The following is an 8,332-nucleotide window of genomic DNA, read 5'->3' as shown; positions in this document are numbered from 1 at the left end:
TAGCTTCCGAGCGATCGATTCTTCACTTGCCGAAGAAACGAAGTTGAAAACAGGATAAAAATGAGGCAAAATGTACGCTCAAAGAATTGTGGGATCCGACGAGTGTAAGAGATGCGAAGAACGTGGAAACGATTACTTAAGAATGTTGCGTGTCGAATGCCTCTGCTCTTAGCGGGGAAGGATCTGGAAAGGTCGATGCGGATGAAAGAAGCAACATGGACGAAACGACAGGTTGATTTTATTGGAATTTTTCAACATTAAGATATTATTGTTATTACCTGCACTTCGATACCGCGTTCAAATTTATACTTCCACGTACGAAACTATAACAATGAAACTTAAATAGTGATTCGTTTTACCAAACATCCGAACCAGTATCTTACTTAAACAATTTTGCTTCAAAAAGATGGATACTCGTACTAACATTTAAAAGACCGAACAAATCCCTGTTCATGTTCCATTTTCCGTGTTCTTGAACACTTCTGGATATCAAGATAATGTTCGTAGTTAGTGGCTCGTGTACAATTAAATTTCCCATAAACGCGTAAATGTTCGCCTGCTCACGACGTTACAAAGAGCGAAAATACGAACCACTGGAAAAAAAAAATTAGTTCGACTCGGGGTTCCTCGCAGGAGCATCCCTCGAACTTCGAGCAACAAGAGCGACCGCTAAAAATTGTTGACCCGTGGTCGTGGCGGGGGCAGAACGGATAAGCCAGGTAGATATATAAGAAGCAGATGCGTCTGTCATTAATATGAGCCGGCTAAGCTATTAATAACCAGTTAATGAGGCCTCTCGTCCCTCCCCTCGTGTGTCGTATGTGCGTGCTGGACGAAGATCTCGCGTCTACGTCCCACGGACGTGTGTACCCTGTTTATACGTGCACGTGTTTTCTGTACGAGGTACTTGCGTGTGTGCGTAACGAGGCATATTGTGTCGGTGGGGCACGGGGTGCGCGAACGTCGGGTCGTCAAAGGGTCTCGAGCGTACCTTGTGATTTATAATCGGGCGTGTCCTCCCCTGCCCTCGACAGACACCCTCGATTATGCTTTGCGATGACGGGAAATTTTCATTTCCTTTCTTCGAGGATTCATCGCGATTGGAAGCTCGAATGGAACGACCGGTGTCGTTCGACCTGAAGGAATCAGGCAAGGAAATTAAGAGGCGGAAAGCGTTTTCCATTCAACACGGTCACTGCGTACTACACGGATTCCCGATGACACGAACCATATCGCGGTATAGTTGACGCTATATTCACGAAGAGAAACGTAATTTTATTTTACAGTTGCTACATATTTTACGCTGCTGACGATTTTTAAGAGAATTTGTTCAGAAAATCGTCATTCGTCCGTCGTTTCTTTTCCCCGGTATTGTTCGCGTTACGATGTAACTTAATACGTACTATTAAAATCGTACAATAAAATGTTCTTTTAATCGCGTCCTCGAAGTTAAGTGGAATTTAAAGTCAGCTTAATGTCAAGGGAACATTATAATGGGTATAGTTACATCGAAGAAGTACGACGCTTAACTTCCAATTATCGACTACGACGTTGCTGAAATTTCAAAACAACGTAACATAAGTGAATTGCGACGTGGGTGACTGCAATTGCAACTTAGAACGGAGCGAATGACTGGAATATTTTTCGCTACCGTTGTAAGAAGATGAGGTTTCCTGTCGCGTTTCATCATCGGACGATCGTGCCGTGACAACGTTGACATTGACTTTAGTTTACCACATAGCGTCAATTATGGTAGCAGCAAGTAGTTGCATGCAACGTTGCAGCATTTACGTCACGCTGTGACGGCCAAAGGACAGCTGTTTGAGAATGCTGCCTCGTTGCAGATTCACCGTCACGATGGCACCGAGCTCCAGACAAACTACCGTCAAATTGCACGTTGTTGTATTCAGCAGTCAAAGGTTAGTTCAGAAATCAAATAAATAAGGAACGCGCGTGATTTACGATTAAAGTAAAAGAAACAATAAAGCGATTGGTACCGATGAAGGAAAAGATAATTCACCATTACGTAATACACATAATATTCCATTACCCGCGTCCCATTCAAAAGCAAACACGTGTTCCCCTTTTTAGCGAGTTGACAAGTCATTGGTCATAGTGTTTCGTCGTACCAAATGTAGCTATACGATTGCAAAACGAATCCACGAAACACGAATCCACTGTAACCATAGTTTAATGCAGCAAGAAACAACAAGGATGTAAGAGAAAACAACGTTGGAAGCAGCATAGAAACGTGGTCGTAGCAGCATCCGTAGTCCCGAAAAAATGGCACGCGATCGACGATGACGTTTTGCCGGAAACCGTGGATCCCCTTCGACGAATCGGGGGAAAAGCTTCGAGCAGATCACGAAAGAAGATGATCGCGGAGGAGAGGAAGGGGCAAGCGAACGGTAATTAAATGAGAACCCCGGCGTACGAACGCAGGAACGCCCACGCCATGCATCAACCGTGACGTGGATAGGTAATGCTGCTGCAGATGGAGAAGATGGTCCTCGAAGATATAGCCCTCGGTTTCTACGTTAGTTAGGGTCAGCTATCTCGCGCGACCCATCTCCGCCTATCCAATCACACACCGCACACCGCAAGTATGGCACGCAAGCGATAATACACGGTGTCCCAATTATCCCGCGACACGGCAGGGCCCACGCTCTCGCCGTGAGAGAGGATTTTCAACACGCCCCTATCGTTTGCCCCCTCCTCCCTCCTGTCCCTCTACCGACGTTTCTTTCCCTCTCTTTCTATCTGTAATTCGCTCTCTTGCTTTCTCCTTTTCAAACATTTTCTTCCTCTCCCTTCGTTCCTCTCTGAAAAATCTTACCTATTTATACGTCTCTTTTTGCTCGGTCCCTTTCTCGTGATTTTTGTTCGTTCGTTCGTTCGTCTTCGTCTGGAGTTGCAGGCAGTATCGGCGAGGGCGACAGAGACCGAGTTAATGAGCGGTTGCGCGTAATGAAAATGTCCGTACGAGGTGACGTTGAACGAGCAGCGTGGAAAGGGTGAAGAGATAATGACGACGTGCGCGGCCGGGCACAAGTGGAGTAAATTGTGGGACATATCGGAGGAAGGTTGAACGTTCCGCGGCAAGGAGGTGCGCTGTTTGCGAGTTTGAGAATCCGGTGACGGTGTGATGGGGGCCGATGTTTCGCGGACGTTGCTGGAAACAAAGAAGTTGAGGTCTCGTCCATTATAATTATAGTTATTAGATACATATTTCTATAATGTCGTGTCGGTGTTTCTGTATCGGAATTACACAGCTACGTTGGTAATGGGAATCGAGTATTTCTCAATTTGCTTTACGGTGCATGTAGTACGATACTTATCATCTATATATATGTACCTGCCTATTTTCCGCGTGGAATGTCGTGTATATTGTACATGTGTATATTTATATTTCTTAATTTTTAAAATCTATCTATGTATTCTGAATGAATCTATATTCATTCGTTGGATCTTAATCGGACAGAAATTCGAATTTAACAAAGCATCGCCCGAAACTACCTTCCACGACTATTTTCGAAAAACTGTTTCTTGTACCGAAACTGATCGAATATTCGATCGCTCCTGTTAGCTAAATCTCATGTATGTATCGTTAAGAAAACTAAAAAAAAGTTAACTTATCGAATTAAGATTTTCAGCGTCGAAGAAATCGAAGCGACGAGCGAACACAGGTACGGAAAGGAGGTCGTGGCGATCGTAAAGGTCGCGACGTGCAGGTGAGAGCGTGTTGTAATTATCGAAAGACAGCGATGGAGGTTAACCACGCCCCTGTCCCCTCAGGCAGCCAATCACCGCTGTCGCTGGTGTCGCCCTGCCGTGGGGACACAGCTCGGCGACATTCCAACTCTACGAGAACGAATCCGTGGCCAGGGACACCGTTCGTTCCAGCACACGATGCTTTCCACTCGCGACACCGAACCACTTTCCCGGCCAATCAACGGAATCGCTCGTTTCCGTTCGGTCCTCTCGGTCGACGGACCATAGCGACGCTATCCTCTCGATTACTCGCGATCCCGACGTTCTTCCACGATCCTTCGATCGTCGAAGACGTTCAACGTCGGCGAAAATATATTCTTTGGATCGTAGATATCCGTGTCCCTGCCTACAAGTTTGCGAAAAATTTAGGAATCGACAAGAATGAAGGATTTATCGACGTTAGAAGACGAGATAGAGGCTGCTCTATTTTGCCAATATCGAATGGTTCGTAACAAAAGAACTCCGACAAATCTCTATGCCTATCAGTTTCCGGCTGTGTCATTTTAATTCTGATCATTTAGACATCGTAGATCGTCGATGTAGCTTTAGCGTTAAAAGCTTGTTCAAAGAATAAAATATAAACGAGCGATAACGATTGCAACGGATAACTGCATAAAGATACTCGATCGGAACCCGATAAGCGCACCCAAGTCTCGAAAGTAAGAACCGAAAAGGAAACTAAGATCCGTTGCAAAATCCTAGTGTGCCCCACCCACGAAGGGCGGCGACCGAGCGCGGAATCTGTCGCGCGTTCGAAAACACGGTAGGTGGTGGTTGGTTGACAAGAGGGAGGCCGGCATGAAACGGGGTGGCAAGACGAGCGCGACAGAACACGCGAACACCCTGTTACAGAGGGAGAGTAGAGGAAAGTGGAGCAGTTGAGTGGGAGGCAGCCAGGAAGTGACAGGCGAGAGAGGACTGTCAACGAGTCGGACGAATCAGAAAGGTTGGCGACGTCCTGGAGAACAGAGAGGACGTCAGGGCGCAAGCGCCTGTGACCGCTGGACACGCGGGCGACACATCGATCCACGCTTCTACAACCTCCATCTCATCCACCACCCACCGCCTTCTCTCCCCACGGCCGACTTCCTCCTTTCGCCGCTTCCCTTTCCGTAGCCTCTACCTATTCTTTCTACGTCTCTGCGGACCTCGTTCTCCGTCGTTGCTCGTTTTGGTCGCTGCCACCGCTGCTGCTGCTGCTGCTGCTTTAGATACAGGGTGGTGCAAAGTCGAGGATCTAGGGGTGCGATCACAGTAAGGTAGGATCATTGGAATCTGTCAAGAGTCAAACTCGACAACTCCGTTTGTTACGAACCAGACGCATAATTAATATTCGATATTTTAGAAGACAAGTGACTTCGACAGCGACGTCGATAATTTTCTGCTGGGATTATTTCGAAAAGAAAAAATGCTGAACGAATGAAAACTACCTACAGGGATGAATACACGACACGAAATTCATAGCGCGTGATAGCTACGAAACCATCGCATCGATGCATCTAAATCAGAAAAAGCATCAAGAGTATGAAGCACTTTACTCGGAGCGCATTCAAACGTCTGTTTGAAACACAGTCCATTCCATGCGCCCATTTTGAAACACTCGACTCGGTTAAAAACAGCGGAATCAAAAGTCCTGTTAAACAGAATGGCTTCCAATGATCGCCACGACTGTACGAGACCCTTCTCGTTGCATTTTCTTCTCCGGTTTTTAAATCATATCATCCATGTTTCGCGAACGTATTTAACATCGTCTACATTTGCACGTAGATTTATACATTTACAATCTTTTTAGAGTTCACGATTTTCTGCTTCGCATCAAACAGCTGAACTATGTCGATGATAAATCTAAATCGAATAACCGGCTCAGGATTACAGTTTCTGGTAGACTAACTTTATTTGAGCAAAGAACTAGTCGAGCGTTGTTCAATGCTGTCGCCTTCCTCGCCATATTTGCAACAAATGTACAAATTCGCGCAGAAACTCTCGTTACGTAAACTCCGAAACCTCTGCACGATACCTTTACTCGAAAACATCGAAATTTCTCGATTTCTCCTCGAAATTCCCGACACTCGCTCCTTGAAAATGGTTTGGCCCCTCGTTGAACGTTTACATCTACCGATATCCAAAGCAGCTCGCGTTGGAAAATCACTTAAATGGATCAGAAAGCGATCGATCGTTCGCCCGACTCGCCCGAGGGTCGTGAAAACCGCTCAAAGCGATCGAACTTTGGAACGGGCCGCGTCTGCACTCGACAACCGGATGTCAATGCAACCGTTACCAAAGGTCACGCTACGATACGCCCGAGAAATAGAAAAGCTATATCAATACGCTTATCGCGGTTGCAATCGGGCCGGGATCGCGGTATTTTCAACCCCTTGCGGCTGTTCGCTGTGCAACCCCTCCGGCCACGTCGCTGCCACGATCGCGTTCTTCGATAGGAACATGGGGATCAACTCCACCGTGGATAATATCGGGGCTACGAGAGAGCAAGTGGCATAGAACGAAGGTTCCAGGATTAAGCGTAATCGGGTTTGACGGATCCATTGATAAGTTTCGGATCTTTAGGTCTTTGTGCGAGTGATGCGGATTTAACGCTATACACGCGGAAGTTTAAATTTCGCCCGATGCGAGATTACGTGTACGTTCTGGGAAGTTTCCAGGTATCCAACGGGTTAATTCGTATTCGATTGCGTAGGATTGAACTTCGATAAACAGGATCATTGGGTCATAGATGATCAGATCAGGTTGAGTTGGGTTACTTAATTTTGCCGTATTTCAAATGATAAAGCGATTAATGATTTTCATCGCGATAAATATAAAATACAAAATTATATCGAATAATGCGATTAATCACTAACGTTATCGATCCAGCATTGAAATTCTACACTACGCTTTGAAAACGTTTCCAAACGAATTCGATGGAATTTCAAGAGGTAATACGGTATTTTCGTGTAAGTAAATATCGTCACGGTATTTCAGAAAGACGCAACCGGAAAATTAATTGCAAAGGTTCAATTTATGGACGACGGTCTGTCTCGGGTCATCGATTCGTCGTAGCGATAGAAGCTCAGCTACACACCGACTAACAACAATCGGAGATGCTACTCGTCCGGCGAGAGTTGCCCGCGAATGTACCTAGATATCGATTCCCTCTTGCACCTCCGTCGGAGGAGGAAGAGGTGGAGGTGAAAGGGGTGAGGAGGTGGGGGAGGTCGGAGGACGAAGCGAGGAGCAAGAGAAGGTGGGTACTGGCCGACAGGCTTACTCGCGTCTCACGGACGACAAGAGGGTGATATATTACCACCAACTACCCCGCCTCCACCCTGCCGGCTCTCCTTCTTCGTTTCGCGTTTTCCACTGCTAGTGATGGCCTCGAAGTTCCTCCAACCATCCACCGTACGTACACTTTCCGAATCGTTTCGTTCTTCGTTATTTTTAGAAAATATCGAGTTTGCGAATGTTTATGCATTTATGGACAACTTAAAGACGCGAAAACGCGCAGAATACTATTATATCGAAATTCATAGAATTATGTTTCCCTAACGTAGGTAATCCATGATCATGTTCGTCCATTGAACGAAATTGGATTTAAAGGTAACGTAGAGTACGAGACGAATAATCGACATATTCTTAAGAAACAAAACTAGAACACGTGTAGGTAGGTTTTTACATTTTTTTCATCTCGAAATTGCTCGAAAGTTCGCGAGAAAGAAAAACTGGAATGCCCATCGCTAGCCACCACCCCGTCACATACCCCTCCTCTTTCTCTACCTTCTTCACCTCCTCGGAGCGACTGCCGGTGCCGGCACTTCAAACTACCCCCTGCTCACCCCCAAGTTCCGAGCTTTATTCGAAGGAAGATCCATCTCCATAATGGCCCCCACACGTCCCTCCGCCTACTCACACGCTTCGTTCGCATTGTGTGTACACCATGCTGAAAATTCACCAGCCTTGTTACGTGTATAAGTAAGCGTGGCCCGTACACGAGTACAATAAGATCCGGGTAAATTTTTGACGACGAAAGAAGTAACGAAAAAGTGACGAAATAGGGTGCAAAGGTTTCGAGACGAAACTTAATGGAGGATAGTGATCGAATTAAGAGAGAGAAACAGATATGCTTATTCATAAGATGGAAGCAGCTTGAGAAATATTCGAAATTCGAACAGAAGATCGATACTCACCGATTATTCTCCCGAACTAAAAATCATTTGTTTCGATGAAGATAATTTTAGAATAAATTCCAGTGGGTATTGGATAAATTTCTTCGGAAAAAGGCGGAAACCGGATATACAGAACGGGTCAAACGGGTTCTTTCTGTGAAATACTACGTCGATTTACAGAGGATCTCGCGAGATGTTCCGTCAAAATACCCATTAAACTCCTCTTTTCTCTCTGAATCTCCTCCTCCAGCGTTTTCTGGTGGAAATGATTGAGATTCCACGGGGCCTAAGTTTTCGTCGAGGTGGAGCATACAGGCGGATTGGAAATTTTTGCCGAAGGATAAAAAATTATGAAAATCCAGGCGCGCAGCTGGTCGGAGCGCGCGAGTTGCGAGTTTTCC

The sequence above is a fragment of the Bombus impatiens genome, unplaced genomic scaffold, assembly GCF_000188095.3.
Source record: "Bombus impatiens unplaced genomic scaffold, BIMP_2.2 scf_0037, whole genome shotgun sequence".
Classification (NCBI taxonomy): Eukaryota; Metazoa; Arthropoda; class Insecta; order Hymenoptera; family Apidae; genus Bombus; species Bombus impatiens.
Note: the sequence above shows the minus strand (reverse complement) of the source record.